This window comes from Mesoplodon mirus, assembly GCF_964341445.2.
Source record: "Mesoplodon mirus genome assembly, chromosome: 1".
NCBI classification, from domain to species: Eukaryota; Metazoa; Chordata; class Mammalia; order Artiodactyla; family Ziphiidae; genus Mesoplodon; species Mesoplodon mirus.
Genome location: NC_138976.1, coordinates 87,301,460 through 87,324,280, shown reverse-complemented (window position 1 = coordinate 87,324,280; position 22,821 = coordinate 87,301,460).

Sequence of the window (22,821 nt, the reverse complement as noted above, 5' to 3'; positions counted from 1 at the left end):
AGCATTTCTCCGATTGGCCTTTCACAAAATACAGTCCCATCAGCTGAATATAGGTTTGTCAAGTAAGTGTAAGACTGAACTAAACAAAATTAAATCAATTCCTTCCTCCAAAACTTTTCAGAGTATATAATGTAACAAAGTAAAATTTGAATTTCATGTTGGGATGTAGAGTATGGCTCTTCCCAAACGCTTCTGTCTTGTAACTACATTGACATCATCTAAAACCAGTGTTCTGCAGGACAGAGATTGTGAAACGCTGCTCTCATCATGTAAGATATCAAGTCTTTCTGAAAATCCATTCTTCCTTCTGCCCTTTCTCATGTTGTCCCTGCCACCTGGAATGTCTCTCTTAAGCTCCACCTGCCAAAACCCTACCAATCTTTTAGGATCCAAGAGATAATAAAAGGCTCACATTACTAAAAGGCAGAGAAAGAAATCCCTTCCTAGCAATCTACACTTCCCTCCTAGGGAAAAGAAAAATTGTAAAGTATACCACAGTGACCTTAAGTCTATGAATGTAACTATGTTGTGTTACTTTGAGTTCTGTAAAAGTCAATGTGCTACAATATATATGGATATGAATGTTTGATCTCTTACAAGTAGATCTTGCTGATAACTTTCATCATGAGCAAGGTTAACTATTAAGGGAGCCATTGTGTTTGGCTCAGCCCTTATACCCAGGGAATATTAAAGTTGGAAAGATTGGATATTTATATTAACAAAGGATAAGGAAATAAAATATTGGCAGATCTATCTTTTAGATTAAGAATTTTGAGATTTTTGTAGAATACTAGAACATTATGTCCACTGATATTGAGACAATGTGTTTCTTAGTCATCATTTTCTATTGCAGTGACCAAGAGAGGTGGTAGTCAATAGCTGTACGAAGAGTTGTTCAAAAACTTTAGAAACTCCCAATTTATATAGAAAGGGAAATCCATCATTCATGTTATTTAAGCTAACTGGATGCAGCTTATGAGCTACATTGAGGAATGGTGAAGTTAAGTTTCTACAGAGTTACCATGTTAGTTTGTGTCATGAGCTCCCTCTTGTTCAAGTGAGTTAATGGTTAGCACTCAACTAGGCACTTAGAGTCCATTATAAAACTGGACTAAATGTTTATCTGCAGCATCTTTATTCTTCTTTGGTGACCTTAGGCAGAATTAGCTCTCTTATGTTTTGATAAATTCAAGTATTAAACAGGGCTAAGATTTCACAAGTTCTTTGGCCTAGACATGGAGGTAAGGAGGACCAATGAGTTGGAGTGCTTCTAGATTTAAGAATGGTCAGATTGAGGAAGAAGAGTCTTATGCTAGAGGTGAAAGAAGACTGATTATAATTACCTATTTTTAAAAATTCCAACCGTTTTAAATGTTCTAAAGTGATCATGAAGTACATGGGTATGCTAGGAAGTAAGGGAGTCAACCAAGAATATTCTGTAAGAGTTTGTGGATGGCAATAAAGAGGCAAGGAAGACAGAGAACATACTAGAAAAGGTTTTGGTTGGCCATAATAATGAAGTCAGAAGGAGAATAAGAAGAAGAATGGCAGATGCAATGGTAAAGAGAAGGCAAAAATAGAGAAGCAAAAGGGAAAGTAGAAAAATGAGACAAATTTGGAGAAGGAAATGAGGGCGAAAACTGGGTGAAGGAAAGAGGGAAGCACTGATGGTAGACCAGATGACACTCAAAAATTAACATGAGGCACGTTTAAGACGTGTCCAAAATTGCCATGGTCATTACCCTCAAATAGTTTACAGTATGTGTTTCAAAGACATTTATAAATAGAAAATGCCATTAAAATAAGTGCCAGGGTAAAAGTGTTCATGGAATTGTATGGGAGAATAAAAAGGGGGAAGTTAGATTAAATCTTCCCTAAGGGATCAGAAAAGACTTCATAGAGGAGACCTTCTTCAAAGCAGATGACTCTTAGGGAAAACAAACAAACAAAAAACCAGGAAGACTACAACAGAAGATAGGAAGAGAGAAAGGTAAAGAGAGAGATGTAGAGAAGAAAGAAGTAAAGAAGAAAGAAAAGGGGTTTAAAGGAGAAAAGTGAGGAGCACAAAAAGAATCACAAGATTGGCCTGAATTCACTGAATGATTGTGGAACATTCATATTTTGAGCACTGCAAAATTTGGGAATGAATACAATAACTCCTGTATTTTTATTGTAATATGCCAATACACATGTATTATCCCATTTTTAATACTCAAAACAGCTCAATGAGGTAGATACTAATATTCCATTTTTCAAATAAGGACACTGATCTAAGGAAAGGTTGAATAATTGCTGGCTAGTGGCAGGGCCAGGGATTTGAATGAATGATGCCTTAATCCATATTTTATTTACCAAGCTCTAGAGGAAAAAAATAAAAACAAACAGTTTGAGAATTCATTAAAAACAGAGAAGAAAAGTTTAAAAAAAAGGAAAGCAGAGAGATACATTTAAACTAGGGCTTCTGATTAATGCTAGCTGGAAATGATGTATCAATACCAGCATCACAGTTATACCAGATTTGCAGGACTCCTAATCCACATTCTCTCTGATACATGACAAACCTGATCAAATGTGGAAAGGTTCTGAGGGACAGATTTCTTGGGACTTGTCCCTGCTTCATTCTGAATCTCCTTCCTCTTATCCCCAAGCAAAATTATGGAGGGAATAAGAGTTGACCAGCTGAGAATGGATTCTTTGTTATCTGAGAACTCACCATCCCACCGAGGTGTTAGTTCAATTATTTATACACTTGTAGGAATATATTTACTAAAGGATAAAGGATGGATATAACGTTGTTTCTATTACTAAATGCCTACCATGGTCACTGCACACACAACACACCTCACCTAGTTTTTATAATAATACTACACATGTTGGTGCTAACTTCCTGACTTTATAGACAAGGAAGCTAAAGCTTAGAGAAGTTTCAAAACTTGCTCACGATCACTCAGCTGATAAGTGAGAGAGTAGCTCTACCTACCCTGAAAGAAACACATGGCATCCAGTTGCTAAATACTTCAGAGTTTCCAGGAGCTGAAAGTCCAGCAAGATAATATATGAGTCACGTTGCCAGAGAGCTGTAACTCCAAGTTTAAATTACAATTATTTTGAAATGTTCCCAGTAAGAGAGGTTGGTAGGGTCAAGGAGTTTTGGAATAGATTGAAATAATTGGAGAAGTTTTGCAGGAGTTAGATCTTGACCTCTGCTTTAGAGGAAAAACCAGCAAATATTTTGCCAAATGAAGTAAGAAAAGTTATCTCAGGCAACTGCCAGAAAAGCCATAAATCATTAAAAAGTCATCCTCACTACTCAAAAACAAAAGGTCTTTTGGGGGCAACCATCCATCCAAATTTCTAAGGTTCCTTTCAAATGCAAGCATCTATGATTCAGAAATTAAAGTTTCAAATCATAACTGACAACTGCTGTGGCTATTACCCTTTGCCCTTAGGAACTATCACCCAAAGTTCCAGGAGAATTGTTCTTGTTGTTTACTGTGTAGATTCCTGGACCCTGGGTTTCAGAGATTTCACTTTGTTTTTGCAACTTTTATTGAGGTATAATATACACACAGAAAAGTTTATGAATCCTGATTGCTTTTGACGTCCAGATTGCCCATCCTAAAGGGAGACTACAGTTTAAAGAGATATAGAGTACTGTGATTTCTTTATTTTTTTTGTTTATCATTACATTCACAACTTGACATTCTGTTTTTACACCCTGTTTGTGTTTGCTGGTTTAATGTGAGTCTTCCCTTGAGAAGAGAAATTGTACTTAGAATTCTAAAAATTTCATGTTTTCAAGTCACAGAATTGAAGGAAAGACCCTGGGCTTTGGTGAATTCATCCAGGTGAAAGACAAGCAGCTTCAGATGTGAGAAAGCCTTATTTTGACCATATGCCCCTACCCAATTCATCTTGCATTGATGCCTTATTTTGAACTTGTAAAGACCAAGTACTAATCACAATACAGGACAACTCTGTAATAAACATATATTTCATACATATTAAATACATCACACATATAATTTATAGAAAAGTATAGTTGGTAGGGCTGTAATCTCTCTACTATCTGAAAACTATCTTTTTAAAAAGTTTGGGAACATAAATCAGGTATCACTATTCAATATGAAAATTTTCATACACATAAATGATCAATATCTTTCATATCTCTACCTTCTTTTTCCGCTGGTACCTTCATTATGGACACTAAAAAGATAACATCCAAGGCTTCCCTGGTGGCACAGTGGTTGAGAGTCCGCCTGCCAATGCAGGGGACACGGGTTCGTGCCCCAGTCCGGGAAGATCCCACATGCCGTGGAGCGGCTGGGCCTGTGAGCCATGGCTGCTGAGCCTGCGCGTCCAGAGCCTGTGCTCCGCAGCGGGAGAGGCCACAACAGTGAGAGGCCCGCGTACCGCAAAAAAAAAAAAAAAAAAGATAACATCCATACCCTCTGTGTTTTAGACGTGTAGGTTTTTTTTTTCCTCTATCTATTATTTGTAGAAACCAGAGTTGATGCACTAGTAGTAATGAACTACATAGGGAGAAATAAATACTAAAAGCTGAGTAAATATGGTATTTCTTAGGTTGCAACGAGGGAGACAGTTTTTTAGAACCCTAAGCTGTTATACATCATAAGAGACACCTAAAAGTGAGTTGAAGTCAAACCACTGGCTTTCATCCATAGATAATTAAAATGGCCCCGCATTTCAAGACATATGTCAAGGATTTTCAGGAGTACGGTAATCTTTAATGGCTAACCTTCAGGAAATTTTCTTTGCAACCTGGGAAAGGTACTGAAAAGAAGCTTATGGACCAAGAAGAGAATTTAATGGGCTCTTAACCCCTTTCAATTGAGGTACAAGATGTGGGATTAGGAAATCTAGCAACTATTTAAGTCTCTTCATTCTATTTTTCACTCAGCTCAGAAAGAGTCCAGCTCGCACAGCACAGTCACTTGAAATTGTATGTGCATCTTCATTCCTTTGAGTACTGAACTTTCACATTTACGAGAGTCTTAGACAGATATCTCTAGAAACTAAAACCTTGATTTCTTACCTGTAAATTATTGCATTATAGCGATATGAAAAAGAGTGATTTTTAATGTTCTAACAGTATAACAGAATATTACATTGAAATAAGTTAACATTTCTGCTGGGCCTAGAGCAATATAAAATTTAAATGCCAACTTTAAATTGTAAAAGGGTTAATTCCCTGACCTTGACTATGTTTAATTGTTACTAATGTGTGTTATACTAATTAAACATGCCTCCTCCTGCAAAGCTTTTAAGACTCCTGCTAATCCAACACCCTCTGGTTGCCTGTTTCTAATTTGTTCATTTTAATGTACCAGTTATGTGAATTAGAGCAAATAAACATATGAAAAGTCTCTCTTCTGAGACTCTGACCTCCAACAAATGTTTTGAATCAGATGGAACAATCCCTGTTCTAGCTCAATTATTCAGTTTCTAGAGTAGATTAAAGGATTAAAAGGCTGATTTACTTAGTTGTGAATAAGCAGATATATCTCGAGCTTTCATACTTCTCATTCTGAATTCTCAAGCACTAAGTATTGTCATCCTGACCAAATCCAAAGAGGATTAAAATCAGATAAATGCATAATGAATTACTATACCAATTTTTAATGAAAGCTCAATAAAGGATCATATTGTGCTAATGCTAGAAAAGAAAGACAGTTTTGCATGTACTGTTCGTTTATGGCAAGCACTAATGACCTCATACATATTCTAGTGCACACGAGAGGGACATACTATACTGTATCTTTTTACAGGTAATGAAGTTAAAACATATAGGCCTTATATTTTTTGTTGTTTGTTTATGTTGTGTACTTCTCTCTGTTTAACCCTTTTTTCTTTCTCCTTAACCTTTTTCAGGGTCATATTTCCCACGAAGGATATGAGGACAGACTTCTTTCAATGTTTGCATGGTAGAATATATACAGAATTACTGGATCTCCACCCATTCCAGGTCACCTAGAAGATAATGATCATTGTCTCCACTTAGATTTAATGGTGCACCATCCTGCCCAGTGCCCATAAACAAAAAGGCGGGCACACATTTTTTCTCCTGTGGAGTGATGCACAGTGGGAAAATTAAAGCTTCCCAGGCAGTAAAACTTCCCTTAGCCCAATAACTGAATCAATATCTATGGGAAACTGATCCAATACTTTTTATTGGTTTCTTTCCCCTTCTGAGTATAAAAACATAGTATGTCCAGTGGAAAATTTTGAAACTTAAAAAAAATAAAAGTCACTCATAACTCCATCATTGAAAAAATCCGCTATACATATTTTAATATAGTTTCTGCTCCCTCTAGCTTCTTTTTATTTTTTTAACATTTTTGGGATTATGATAAATGTCATTTGGTACCCAGTTACTTTGCTTCCTTTAATATTACAATGAGCATTTTCTGATGTCATGAATAGGATAATAGTAACATAATAATAATTTATGATTTTAGGGCTACCCAACAGCCTGCTGTATATTATGATGTATAAATTTTGGTTAATCCCTCTAGTGTTGTGCACTGAGATTGTTTCCCCCTTTTTTTGTGGTTACATATAACATTGCTCTGGATACCACTATATATAATTTTTCCCAGGAAACAATGCATTTTGATACTGTTGAATAGGAAATGTCTTTATACATTTAGTGCAGGTCCTGGCCATATGGTAATTTTCAGTAGCTATTCCAGGGATCATTTTCCTGGAAGCAGGTGTATATTACAGAATTAAAATTACCATCATATGTTTAGAAGGTACAGATGTGGTAAGACTCAATACCTAAGTGAGATGCTAGCCACAATCCCAATGATTTTCCTTTTTGAGGCAGCAGTTATTTGAGATGTTACTGTTTGGAATACCTAAATCCCTCTCCTCAATCATAAATTCTTATTTCTGAAAATTCCCCCTGTTGAACTACAGAATATATATTGAGTTCCTGAGAATGTATCTTTGCCTTTTCTTCACCTGTATCTTCTAGTAATATATATTATGTTCCATAATGTTTTAAGAAAATCAATTCCTCATCAAGGATGCCAGAGCAAGGCTTATTATGTCTCTACAATAATAAATAATTTAATATTAAGTATAATAGCTGAAGTAGGCTGAATAGTGGCCCCCAAATATATTCACATCCTACCTTAATCCCAAGAAACTGTGAATGTTACCTAATATGACAAAAGGGACTTTGCAAGTATAAATGAACTAAAGGTCTTGAGGTAGGAAGATTATCATGGATTATCCCATGAACCAGATGATCCAGGATGAGGCAATCACTACAGTCCTTAAGTGAGGGACATATGAGGGTCAAGTCACAGAGGAAGGCAATGTGATGCCAGAAGCAGAGACTGAGTGATGCTCTTTGAAGATGGGGGAATACAGGTGGCCACTAGGCATTAAAAAAGTCAGAAGCCCTCAGAACCTCCAAAAGGAACTAGCCCTGCTGATAACTTGGTTTTAGCCTGTGAAACGGATTCTGGACTTCTGACTTCCAGAAGTGTAAGAGAATAAATTTGTGTTATTTTAAGGCACTAAGTTTGTGTTCATTTGTTACAGCCACAGTAGGAAACTAATACAATAGTAATTTATGTTCATGATAGAAAATCTGGTAAAGATATAAAGAAGAAAATAGAAATAAACCATAAGCAAATCATAGTTAACATTTTGGTTTATTTTCTCCTAAATATCTCCATAGCAACAGGTAGATCCCTTTCCACACACACAAGCACAAAATACACATGTGCACATACACATGCAAAAGCAAAATCTATTAATCATGTACTGTGCTTTCTTCCTATAATAATTTTCTGACTTTCAAAAATTATTAATTACACTACATGATATTTCACCTCTTTGTACAGCACAATTCATTTTACCAATTCCTTATGGTAGACCAAATGCTGTCTTTTAAAAAAAATTCCTATATTAAATATGTATGTAAATATTTATATAACGTGTTGTATATTATTTTTATCCCTATATTATATATTGAAATAAACACCATCATAAATCTTTGTCCACATCTGATTATTTGCTAATGTTAATTCCTAAGAGTAGAGTTACTAGTTCAAAGGCTACATATATTTTTATTATAATTGATAAAAACTTTCCTTCAAAAGTGCTGTTCCAATTTACACACTGTCAAGCAGTGCATTCAACAGTCCATATTTACCAATAATTCTAATATTTTCTCATTGAAATATGTCATCTTGAAAGAAAAAATAGTTTATTATTACAATTATTTTTAAAATTTTATTTCTAGAAAGGTTAACATTTCTTTCATCATTATTGGTAGTTTTTACTTTTTAATGTATGTGAATTTTGAGAGTTGAAGATAAGATGGTGGAGTAGAAGGACTTGAGCTCACCTCCTCTCATGGAAACATCAAAATCACAACTAACTGCTGAACAGCCATCGACAAAAATGACTGGAACCTACCAGAAAAGATATTCTATATCCAAAAACAAAGAAGAAGCCATAACAAGACAATAGGAGGGTTGCATATGTGTTATAATCAAATCCCACACCTGCCTGGTGGGCAACCCACAAACTGGAAAATAATTGTATTGCAGAGGTTCTCCCACAGGAGTGAGGAACTAAGCCCCACTCAGACTCCCCAGTGAGGGGGTCTGGCATCGGAAGGAAGAGCCCCAGAGCATCTGGCTTTGAAGGCCAGTGGGACTTGATCAGAGGAGCTGCACAGGACTGGAGGAAACAGAAACTCCACTCTTGGAGGGTGCACACAGGTCTCATGCACACCAGGACGCAGGGAAAAAACAGAGGATCCTGGACCAGACCTACCTGCTGGTATTGGAGGGTCTCCTGGGGAGGCAGGGGGCAGCTGTGGCTCACTGTGGGGACAAGGACACTGGTGGCAGAAGTACTAGGAAGTACTCACTGGGGTGAGCTCTCCTGGAGGCAGACATTTTGACACCAAGAAGCGGCCCCACCCAACAGCCTGTCGGCTCCAGTGTTGGGACGCCTCAGGCCAAACAACAAACAGGGCAGGAACACAGCCTCACCCATCAGCAGACGGCTGCCTAAAGTCTTCCTGAGCCCACACCCATCTGTAAACATAACCCTGGACAACAGAGGGACAAGACCCAGCTCCACCCACTAGTGGGCAGGCACCAGTTCTTCCCACCAGGAAGCCTCCACAAGCCTCTAGACTAGCCTCACCCACCAGAGGGCAGACAAGAGAAGCAAGAGGAGCTACAATCCTGCAGCCTGCAGAACGAAGACTGCAAATATATTAACTTAGACAAAATGAGATGGCAGAGGACTATGTTCCAGACGAAGGAACAAGATAAAAACCCAGAAGAACAACGAAGTGAACTGGAGATAGGCAATCTACCTGAAAAATAATTCAGAGTAATGATAGTAAAGATGATCAAAGATCTTGGAAAAAGAATGGAGGCAAAGACTGAGAAGATACAAGAAATGTTTAACAAAGAGCTAGAAGATTTAAAGAACAAACAGAGTTGAACAATACAAGGACTGAAATGAAGAGTACACTAGAAGAAACCAACAGCAGAATAACTGAGGCAGAAGAACAGATAATTAAGGTAGAAGGCAGAATGGTGGAAATCATCACTGCCACAGAAAAAAATAAAGAGAAAAGAATGAAAAGAAATGAAGACAGTCTAAGAGACTTCTGGGACGACATTAAACACACCAACATTCATATTATAGGGGTTCCAGAAGGAGAAGAGAGAGAGAAAGGGCCTGAGAAAATATCTGAAAAGATAACAGGTGAAAACTTCCCTAACATGAGAAAGAAAACAGTCACCCAAGTTCAGGAAGCACAGAAAATCCCATACAGGATAAACCCAAGGAGAAACATGCAGAGACACATATTAATCAAATTGATGAAAATTAAAGACAAAGACAAAATATTAAAAGCAACAGGGGAAAAGCAACAAGTAGCAAGCAAGGGAATTCCCATAAGATTATCAGCTTATTTTTCAGCAGAAATTCTGCAGGCCAGAAGAGAGTGGCACAAAGTGATGAAAAGGGAAAACCTACAACCAAGAATACTCTACCCAGCAAGACTCCTGTTCAGATTCAACAGAGAAATCAAAAGCTTTACAGACAAGTAAATCTAAGAGAATTCAGCACCACCAAACGAGCTTTACAACAAATGCTAAAGGAACTTCTCTAGGCAGAAAAGGTCACAAATGGAAAAAAGAAAATTACAGATGGAAAGCTCACCATAAAGGCAAACATAAAGGCAGGAAATCATCCACACACAAATATGATACCAAAACCAGCAATTGTGAAAAGAGGAGAATACAAATGCAGGATATTGGAAATGCATTTGAAATTAAGAGACCAGCAAGTTAAAACAATCTTGTATATATATAGACTGCTATATCAAAATCTCATGGTAACTGCACACCAAAAATCTACAATGGATATACAGACAAAAAAGGAAAAGGGATCCAAACACAACGTTAAAGAATGTCATCAATTCACAAGAGAAGAAAACACAAGAGGAATGGAAGAAAAAAGACCTACAAAAACAAATCCAAAACAATTAACGAAATGGCAATAAGAACATACATATTGATAGTTATTTTAAATGTAAATGGATTAAATGCTCCAACCAAAAGACAAAGGCTGGCTGAATGGATACAAAGAAAAAGATCCATATATATGCTGTCTACAAGAGACCCACTTCAGATCTAGGGACACATACAGACTGAAAGTGAGGGAATGGATAAAGGTATACCATGCAAATGGAAATCAGAAGACAGCTGGAGTAGCAATACTCATATCAGACCAAATAGACTTTAAAATAAAGACTGTTATAAGAGACAAAGAAGGACACTACATAATGATCAAGGGATCAATCCAAAAAGATAGAACAATTGTAAAGATATATGCACTCAACATAGGAACACCTCAATATATAAGGCAAATGCTAACAAAAGGAGAAATCAACAGTAACACAATAATAGTGGGGGACTTTAACACCTCACTTACATCAATGGACAGACAGAAAATCAATAGGAAACACAGGCCTTAAATGACACGTTACACCAGATGGACTTAATGGATATTTATAAAGCATTCGAACCAAAAACAACAGAATACATATTCTTTTCAAGTACACGTGGAACATTATCCAAGAGAGATCACATGCTAGGCCAGAAAACAAGCCTCAGTAAATTTAAGGAAACTGAAACTGTATCAACCATGTTTTCCAATCACAATACTATGAGACTATAAATCAACTACAAAAATTTTTTTTAAATCACAAACACATGGAGGCTAAATAATATGCTCCTAAACAACCAATGGATCATTGAAGAAATCAGAGAAGAAATAAAAAATACCTGAAGACAAATGAAAACAAAAACACAATGATCCAAAATCTATGGGATGCATCAAAAATATTTCCAAAAGGAAAGTTGACAGTAATACAAGCCTATCTCAGGAAACAAGAAAAATCTCAAGTAAAAAACTAAACTTACACCTAAAGCAACCAGAGAAAGAAAAACAAACAAAACCCAAAGTTAGTAGAGGGAAAGAAATCATAAAGATCAGAGCAGAAATAAATGAAATAGAGACAAAGAAAAAAACAGTAAAGATCAATGGAACTAAAAACTGGTTCTTGGCAAAGATAAACAAAATTGATAAACCTTTAGCCAGACACATCGGGAAAAACTCAAATCAATAAAATCAGAAATGAAAAGGAGAAGTTACAACTGACACCACAGAAATACAAAAGATCATAAGAGATTACTAAAAGCAACTATATGCCAATAAAATGGACAACCTAGAAGAAATGGACAAATTCTTAGAAAGGTACAACCTTCCAAAACTGAACCACAAAGAAATAGGAAATGTGAACAGACTAATCACAAGTACTGAAATAGACAGTATGATTTAAAAACTCCCAACAAGCAAAAGTTGAGGACCAGATGGTTTCACAGGTGAAATCTATCAAACATTTAGAGAAAAGTTAACACCTATCCTTCTGAAACAATTTTTTTTAAAAAATGCAGAGGAATGAACATTTCCAGACTCATTCTGTGAGGCCAACATCACCCTGATACCAAAACCAGACAAAGATACCACCAAAAAAAAAAAAAAAGAAAGAAAGAAAGTCACAGGCCAATATCACTGCTGAATATAGATGCAAAAATCCTCAACAAAATACTAGCAAACTGATCCCAACAATACATTAAAATGATCATACACCATGATCAAGTGGGATTTATCCCAAGGATGCAAGGATTTTTCAGTATCCCCAAATCAATCAGTGTGATACACCACATTAACAATTTGAAGAATAAAAACCATATGGTCATCTCAATAGATGCAGAAAAAGCTTTTGACAAAATTCAACACCCAAAAAACTCTCCAAAAAGTGGGCATAGAGGGAACCTACCTCAACATAACATAATAAAGGCCATATATGAGAAACCCACAGGTAACATCTTACTCAACAGTGAAAACCTGAAATCATTTCCTCTAAGATCAGGAAGAAGACAAGGATGTCCACTCTTGCCACTTTCATTCAACATGGTTTTGGAAGTCCTAGCCACAGCAATCAGAGAAGAAAAAGAAATAAAAGGAACACAAATTGGAAAAGAAGTAAAACTGTCACTGTTTGCAGATGACATGATACTATACATAGAAAATCCTAAAGATGCTACCAGAAAACTACTAGAACTTATCAATGAATTTGGTAAAGTTACAGCATACAAAATTAATGCACAGAAATCTTTTACATTCCTATACACTAACAACGAAAGTGCAGAAACAGAAATAAAGGAAACAATCCCATTTACCAACACATCAAAAAGAACAAAATACCTAGGAATAAATCTACCTAAGGTGGCAAATGACCTGTACTCCAAAAACTATGACACTGATGAAAGAAATCGAAGATGATGCAAACAGATAGAAAGATATACCATGTTCTTGGATTGGAATAATCAATATTGTCAAAATGACTATACCACCCAAGTCAATTTACAAATTCAATTCAATCCCTATCAAATTAGCAATGGCAGTTTTTGCAAATCTAGAAACAAAAAAATCTTGAAATTTGTATGGAAACACAAAAGACCCCAAATAGCCAAAGCAATATTGAGAAAGAAAAATGGAGCTGGAGGAATCAGGCTCCCTGATTTCACACTACACTATAAAGTTACAGTCATCAAAACTGTATGGTAGGGCTTCCCTGGTGGCGCACTGGTTGAGAGTCCGCCTGCCGATGCAGCAGTTACGGGTTTGTGCCCCAGTCTGGGAAGATCCCACATGCCGCGGAGCGGCTAGGCCCGTGAGCCATGGCCACGGAGCCTGCGAATCTGGAGCTTGTGCTCTGCAACGGGAGAGGCCACAACAGTGAGAGGCTCGCGTAGCACAAAAAAACAAACAAACAAACAAACAAAACTATGGTACTGGCACAAAGCCAGACTTAAAGATCAATGGAACAGGATAGAAACCCCAGAAATAAACCCACATGCCTATGGTCAATTAATCAATGACAAAGGAGGCAAGTAATACAGTGGAGAAAATACAGTCTCTTCAATAAATGGTGCTGGTAAAACTGGGCCACTACATGTAAAAGAATGAAAGTAGAACATTCTCCAACACCTTTAACAAAATAAACTCAAAATGGATTAAAGACCTAAATGTAAGACCAGACAGTATAAAACTATTAGACGAAAACACAGGCAGAACACTCTTTGATGTAAACTGCAGCAGTGTCTTTCTGGGCCCATCTCCTAGGGTAATGAAAATTTAAAAAAGAATACACAAATGGGACCTAATTAAACTCAAAAGCTTTTGCACGGCAAAGGAAACTGTAAACAAATAAAAAAGACAACCTACAAAATGGGTGAAAATATTTGCAAACGATGTGACCAACAAAGGATTAATCTCCAAAATATACAAACAGCTCATACAGCTCTATATCAAAAAAACCCAAACCACCCAATCAAAAATTGGGCAGAAGATCTAAATAGACATTTCTCCAAAGAAGACATACAGATGGCCAAAAGGCACATGAAAAAGATGCTCAACATCACTAAGTATTAGAGAAATGCAAATCAAAACATAATGAGGGGGACTTCCCTAGTGGCGCAGTGGTTAAGAATCCACCTGCCAGGCTTCCCTGGTGGCGCAGTGGTTGAGAGTCTGCCTGCCGATGCAGGGGACATGGGTTCTTGCCCTGGTCCAGGAAGATCCCACATGCCGTGGAGCGGCTAGGCCCGTGAGCCATGGCCACTGAGCCTGTGCGTCCAGAGCCTGTGCTCTGCAATGAGAGAGGCCACAACAGTGAGAGGCCCGCGTACCGCAAAAAAAAAAAAAAAAAAAAAGAAGAATCCACCTGCCAATGCAGGGGACACAGGTTCGAGCCCTGGTCCAGGAAGATCCCACATGCTGCAGAGCAACTAAGCCCGTGTGCCACAACTACTGAGCCTGAGCTCTAGAGCCCACAAGCCACAACTACTGAGCCCACGTGCCACAACTACTGAAGCCTGCGCACCTAGAGCCCATGGTCCACAGCAAGAGAAGCCACCACAATGAGAAGTCCGTGCACCACAACAAAGAGTAGCCCCTGCTCACAGCAAATGGAGAAAACCCACACACAGCAATGAAGACCCAACGCAGCCAAAGATAAATAAATAAGTTTAATAAAAAAAAGAAAAAAAACATAATGAGGAATCACCTCACACTGGTCAGAATGACAAGCATCAAAAAGTCTACAAACAATAAATGCTGGAGAGGGTGTGGAGTAAAGGGAACCCTCTCACATTGTTGGCAGAAATTTAAATTGGTATAGCCATTATGGAGAACAGTATGGAGGTTACTAAAAATACTAAAAATAGAGCTACCATATGATCCAGGAATCCCACTGCTGGGCATTTATCTGGATAAAACCATAATTTGAAAAGATACATGCACCCCAATGTTCATTGCAGCACTATTTACAATAGCCAAGATATGGAAGTAACCTAAATATTCATCAACAGAGAAATGGATAAAGAAGATATGGTACAAAAAAAATAAAAATAAATTTTTTTAATTAAAAAAAAAAGCCATGAACAGAAAAAAGAAAAAAGAAGATATGGTACATATATACAATGGAATATTACTCAGACATAAAAAATAATAACGCCATTTGCAGCAACATGGATGGACCTAGAGATTACCTTACTAAGTGAAGTAAGTCAGACAGAGAAAGACAAATATCATACATATCACTTACATGTGGAATCTAAAAAAATGATACAAATGAACTTATTTATGAGACAGAAACAGACTCACAGACATTGAAAACAAACTTATGGTTACCAAAGGGGAAAAGTGGGGGAGAGCAATAAATTAGGAGTTTGGTATTGACATATACACCCTACTATATATAAAATAGATAATCAACAAGGACCTACTGTATAGCACAGTGAACTCTACTCAATATTCTATAATAACCTAAATGGGAAAAGAATCTGAAAATGAATGGATATATGTATAACTGAATCACTTTGCTGTATACCTGAAATGAACACAATGTTGTAAATCAACTAAACTGTAAAATAAAATTTTAAAAAGTGTTTAAATGTATGTGAATTTCTATTCATAACTTATGTCTGTTTTACCACTGGGGCATTTTTTTCTTGATTTGTTAAGAGTGCTTCATATTGTTTCATTTGGAACATGTTATTTACAATCTACTCTTTCCTTTTGATTTCTACTTTTCATGATTTTGAATGTATGCTATTTGGTTTTACACATTTAATGCCCTAATGTAAGGAAAATGTTCACATTTTTTGGTGTATTTCATACCATGACTTTAATATTAAGCTCTTAAAACCATGGAAATGTGTTTCTTTACATATGTGAGAAATTGACTGTTTCATTTTCATTTATTTGAAACTCTCTTCTCTCAAGAAACATGATGTCATTTTCCTCTTTCTCTTCCTTTTTTCTCTTCCCATTCTGAACAATTCAGTTTTAAAGCTACTGATGGGATCGAGAAAGGTAGGCGTCTGCTTTGGAGAAGGGATGTGAGGTGGCCCAAGCAGGATGTTTGAGCCCAAGAAGAGAGAGGAGAGTGAACATGTAAAATGGCTTCCCAGAGCAGGGTGGCAGAACCTAACCAAGGTAAGCAGGCTGTCTCTGTCCAAGGGCAGCCTGGTGTGGTAAGGCAGAGAGCCAATGAGGTGAGGATAGTGCCAGTGTAGGTGACTTGCCTGCCGTGGCATGCTGGAGCACAGGCTGGGTAAAGAGAGCTTTCACGTGGTGGGGTATCCCTGCGTGGGGCATCAGAGCAAGGTGACGTGAGGAGGATAGCCGCCAGGTGCAGAGTGTTAGAGCCCTTGTAGGGTAAAGAGGGATCCGCTGGGGAGAGGATGGCAGCAGCAATGGGAGATTTGTTACATACAGGGAAATTAACCATATCATTAAATTAGGGATCATGGGGGCCATTTACTTCATTTTTAGAGAAGGGAGTTACACATATAGAAAGGGAGAGACTAGTATGAATTCTGCAATAGTGGCTTGGCTTGGAGGCATCAGTATGTACTCACAGTTTTCAGACAGAATGGTAAATGGAGAAATAAAAAGGATAGAGATGATATGTGTGAATACAACATGAAAAACTCTGTGGCTCTTTCTACTAAGAGAAAGAGACTGGGAGCAGCAATAACCTAACAGTAATGAGGGCACCTAGCACCCAGGTCTGATTCTACTGAAAGGAACCCAGATTCCTTAAAAAAAAAAAAAAAAAAAAAAAAAAAACTCTGATTCCACTGCTGGGGCAGGAAAAGTACAAGATGAGCCCAGAATATACCACTGTGTCAGAAAGTTAAAAAGTGAACAAAGAATGATAGGGACACATCAAAGGGACACAGAAGCCAAACTGAAGAGGCTCCCACTGGCCAACTGGGACAATTTGAGCATTAAAATAATTACAGAAACAAATTATAACCATTGAATAAAATAGAGAGCCATGAATCCATGCCAATATAAATAAACAGATGAATAGATTGAAAGGTTAATGAAGTATAGGATATTTTTATAGTTCCAACATAACTTCCAATATAATACTTATCAATTACAAAGGGAAAAGTAGTAACTTTAGAATGGTCAACACGATTTTAACCAACTTATCAAAGGTAAAACCCACCAGTAACAGAATAAAAGAAAAAATATGTGCCTCTGATAGGATGGGGATATAATGAGAATGCAACACTATTTCTGAAATACTTCAGCCAATGATGCATAACTTGAATCTAACAGGCACACCCAAGTTAACAGATGTTCTATGAAATAACTGATCTATAATTTTCAAAACTGTCAAGGTATGAAATACAAGGAAAGAATGAGGAACTGTTCCTAACTGAAGGAAAATGCAGAGATATGACAAGTAAATGTAACATGTAAAACTGAATGGAATCCTTTTGCCAATTGAAGAAACTTGAATGGGGTCAAAGATCAGATCAGTTAATTTCCAGATTTTATTTGTTTTCAGGAAATACAATCATATAATCTGAAAATAATAATTTTATGTTTTCCTCTTTTCAAATCTTTCATGTCTTATTCACTGTTTAGAACTTTCAGAAGCTTTCTTCCTTAAATATTCATGAAAATAGAAGACATTCTTATGTCATTTATGACTTTAATAAGACAATCTCTGATGTTTAACTGTGAGAATAATGCTGGCTGTTTGTGCCATACTGAGAATATACCTTCCCATTTCTAGATTAATACTTTTCTATCATAAAAAAGACCAACTGTTTTTCTGTACCTGTTGAGATTAATGTATGGCTTCTATACTTTGGGCTACTTGATGTGATTAAGTATACTGACATATTTACTTATAGTAAATATTGATAATTTATACATCTGGAATAGATTTTAACTTGGCTGCAGGTAATTAATAGTTAAACACACTGCTGAATTAGATTTAATAATATTTACTTTTAATACTTTGCCTGTATGTGAGAAATTTATCTGTATTTTTTTTCATTATGCTTTTTACTCAATGTTTTAGTAGGAGATGATGCTAACAAAATAGTGTTTATAACATTGAATAATTTTCTGTGTGCTAAAACAATTGACATATCTCTCAATTAGATTCTTTCCCAAATCATTAGTTTATAATTTTATTTTTCATAATCCTTTGCATACCCTAGATTAAGGGCACATTAAAGGGCTGTATGGCTTTGTAGGCCAAATGGTCCCTGTCACAATGACTCAACTCTACATTTGTAGCACAAAAGCAGCCATAGACAATTTAAAAATGAATGAGCATAGTATGTTTCAATGAAACCTTATTTACAAAAACAGATGGCGGGCTGAAAGTGGCCTGTGGACTACAGTTTGCCAATCCTTGCTTTATTTTTGATATTCTTTTGGTAAATTCTTCAATGACGTTTTAAATTTAAAATTTTTCCTTTTTTTTCTTTACTATTTAAAGCATATAGAGACATTTATTTTCCTTTGAGTGCAACTTTGGAAATCTCTCATAGATGTTGATATGTCATATACTTACCACTGACCTTTTTATATATAATTTACATTTATATTTCCTTTTGGTCTAAGAATTATTTAGGAAAGTTAACAGTTAACTTTTAACTGTCAGAATGTGAAAAAGGGCTTTGAAAATGGGGATATGGATAAGAATAAGTAAGGGAATACAATTAAGTGGCATTTTAGTACTGGCAATGGCACATTCTATTCAATGCAAGTGTGACAGGCTCAGATTTTAACCCATTGTCTTGTGTTACCAGAACTAGAGCTATTTGGAAAGTATTACAGTATAGAGGTTATTAACCACAAGAGAAAAGTACTAAATGATGTCAGTGTGATGGCCACAGAAAATGGCTTTAGATTAAGAAATTCTCTGAAAGAATATGAAAAAAATTCTTCTATAGAAATAGAAAGAAGAGTAATAACACAATCTTGCAAAACTTGGGGGATGGTCAAGTTATTGAGCATTGTTCATTTTGTTTTGTTATTATCTCCCTCTTGTATTATGGCCAGAGAATGTATTCTCTAAAATGGCTGCACTTTGCAAGGTACTGACACTTCCATTGTAGCTCAATACACAATCAATCTTTTGCAATTGTTTTATGAGAGTTGGGAAAGAAATGCTAAATCTCTGCAGGGTACTGGGTTATTATTTTATTTGTGTGTTACTGATATTCCTAGGACTATAAAAATACTCCATTAGTATTGTGTTCCTTTCAACTTCTCTTAGATTTCTACTAACTGTATGCTTTGAGTATTTTAATCTTGGTTATTTTCATGAAAGGGATACTGGTATTTATATTTTCTTGGAAGATTGTGTCCTTCATCAATAATAAAATCGTGTTGGTGCATTTAATACATCGGGCATTGAATTCTACCTGTTTGGCATTAATATTACTATTCCTATTTTTCATTTAAATGAGTGTTGTATATCATTGCCCATTCTTTGCTTTCAACTGTTGTGAATACTTTTTACAACTGTGTATAATTTTATTTTTCTTTTGTATGGTACAGTTATATAATTTCTCTGTCAGTAAGAAGTGTTGATTTGAGTTTTTCCCTATTATTAAATGTATTTGGTTGTTTTAATCAGGATCTGAAAGGGAGAGAGACAGACACTAAAATTCATAAAACCATTTTATTGATACTTTGAAGTTAATTGATAATCTCTTTTATGCCATAAAATCATGCAGGTTATGTGGACTTTTTTTTTTGAATGTCTGAGTGGAATTTCTCAGATGAAAATCTCAGCATTGTTTTTGGTTGAATCATTCCCAGCAAGTTTTATAGATAGAAGCCTAACGGCTAATTGACAACAAGTCAAATTTATATTTTGTGTTATCTTTAGCAACTTCTCTGGCTAGATAATCAATAAACAGGGCTGGGAGTGGAATAAGGGAACTGGATATGACTTGGTCCAAAAGCTGCAATGTTCTTCACTCCTGTAGACTCCCTCAGGTACCTATGTTCCTACTACTGAGAGCATGTAATGGGACAAGAGACTATATCAGATCTGTAAAGGAAAGCAAGTGCTTTTCCTGATGTCATACTTTAAAAATATGAATTATCAAGACCCAAGGAGAATTGCGCAAAGTCCAAACGGTAACTGGAAGGTGCCTCAGCACTCAAGAAGCTGTGTGGAGGACAGGCTCTTGGTGCTCCAGCCAGGCATCAGAGCTCTGCCTCTGAGAAGGGAGAGCCAAGTTCAGGACACTGGTCCACAAGAGACCTCCCAGCTCCACGTAATATCAAATGGCAGAAATCTCCCAGAGATCTCCATCTCAACACCAAGACCCAGCTTCACTCAATGACCAGCAAGCTACAGTGCAGGACACCCTATGCCAAACAACCAGCAAGACAGGAACACAACCCCATCCATTAGAGAGACTGCCTAAAAACAGAGACTGCCTAAAATCATAATAATCATAAAATCATAATAACACCACCAGACGTGGACCTACCCACAAGGAAGACAAGATACAGCCTCATCCACCAGAACACAGCCACTAGTCCCCTCCACCAGAAAGCCTACACAAGCCACTGAAAAACCTTAGCCACTGGGGACAGACACAAAAAACAACGGGAACTACGAACTTGCAGCCTGCGAAAAGGAGACCCCAAACAGAAAGTTACGCTAAATGAGAAGACAGAGAAATACACAGCAGATGAAGGCACAAGACAAAACCCCACCAGACCTAACAAATGAAGAGAAAATAGGCAGTCTACCTGAAAAAAAATTCACAATAATTATAGTAAAGATGATCAAAATCCTGGAAATAGAACAGAGAAAATACAAGAAACGTTTAACAAAGACCTAAAAGAACTAAAGAGCAAACAAACAGTGATGAACAACACAATAAATGAAATTAAAAATTCTCTAGAAGGGATCAATAGCAGAATAACTGAGGCAGAAGAACGGATAAGTGACCTGGAAGATAAGATAGTGCAAATAACTACTGCAGAGCAGAATAAAGAAAAAAAGAATGAAAAGAATTGAGGACAGTCTCGGAGACCTGTGGGACAACATTAAATGCACTAACATTCGAATTATAGGAGTCCCAGAAGAAGAAGAGAAAAAGAAAGGGACTGAGAAAATATTTGAAGAGATTATAGTTGAAAACAACCCTAATATGGGAAAGGAAATAGTTAATCAAGTCCAGGAAGCACAAGGAGGCCCATGCAGGACAAATCCAAGAAGAAACATGCCAAGACACATATTAATCAAACTATCAAAAATTAAATACAAAGAAAAAATATTAAAGGCAACAGGGGAAAAACAACAAATAACACATAAGGGAGTCCCCCCCCCATGAGTTTAACAGCTGATCTTTCAGCAGAAACTCTGCAAGCCAAAAGGAACTGGCAGGACATATCTAAAGTGATGAAGGAGAAAAACCTACAACCAAGATTACTCTACCCAGCAAGGATCTCATTCAGATTTGACAGAGAATTTAAAAGCTTTACAGACAAGCAAAAGCTGAGAGAGTTCAGCACCACCAAACCAGCTTTACAACAAATGCTAAAGGAACTTCTCTAGGCAGGAAACACAAGAGAAGAAAAAGACCTACAATAATAAACCCAAAACAATTAAGAAAATGGGAATAGGAACATACATATCGATAACTACTTTAAATGTAAATGGATTAAATGTTCCAACCAAAAGACACAGACTGGCTGAATGGATACAAAAACAAGACCCATATATATGCTGTCTACAAGAGACGCACTTCAGACCTAGGGACACACAGAGACTGAAAGTGAGGGGATGGAAAAAGATATTCCATGCAAATGGAAATCAAAAGAAACCTGGAGTCACAATTCTCATATCACACAAAACCGACTTTAAAACAAAGACTATTACAAGAGACAAAGACACTACATAATGATCGAGGGATCAATCCAAGAAGAAGATATAACAATTGTAAATATTTATGCACCCAACATAGGAGCACCTCAATACATATGGCAAATACTAACAGCCATAAAAGGGGAAATCGACAGTAACACAATCAAAGTAGGGGACTTTAACACCCCACTTTCACCAATGGACAGATCATCCAAAAGGAAAATAAATAAGGAAACACAAGCTTTAAATGATACATTAAACAAGATTGAATTAATTGATATTTATAGGACATTCCATCCAAAAACAACAGAACACATATTCTTCTCAAGTGCTCATGCAACATTCTCCAGGACAGATCATATCTTGGGTCACAAAGCAAACCTTGGTAAATTTTAAAAAATTGAAATCATACCAAGTATCTTTTGCAAACACAACGCTATGAGACTAGATATCAATTACAGGAAAAAATCTGTAAGAAATATAAACACATGGAGGCTAACAACACACTACTTAATAACCAAGAGATCAATGAAGAAATCATAGAGGAAACCAAAAAATACCTAGAAACAAATGACAATGAAAACACAATGACCCGGGCTTCCCTGGTGGCGCAGTGGTTGAGAGTCCACCTGCCGATTCAAGGGACACGGGTTTGTGCCCCGGTCTGGGAAGATCCCGCATGCCGCGGAGCGGCTGGGCCCGTGAGCCATGGCTGCTGAGCCTGCGCGTCCGGAGCCTGTGCTCCGCAACGGGAGAGGCCACAGCAGTGAGAAGCCCGCGTACCGCAAAAAAAAAACAAAAACACAATGACCCAAAACCTGTGAGATGCAGAAAAGCAGTTCTAAGAGGGAAGTTTATAGCAATACAATCCTAACTTAAGAATAAGAAACATCTCAAATAAACAATCTAACCTTACACCCAAAGCAATTAGAGAGAGAAGAACAAGAAAACCCCAATGTTAGCAG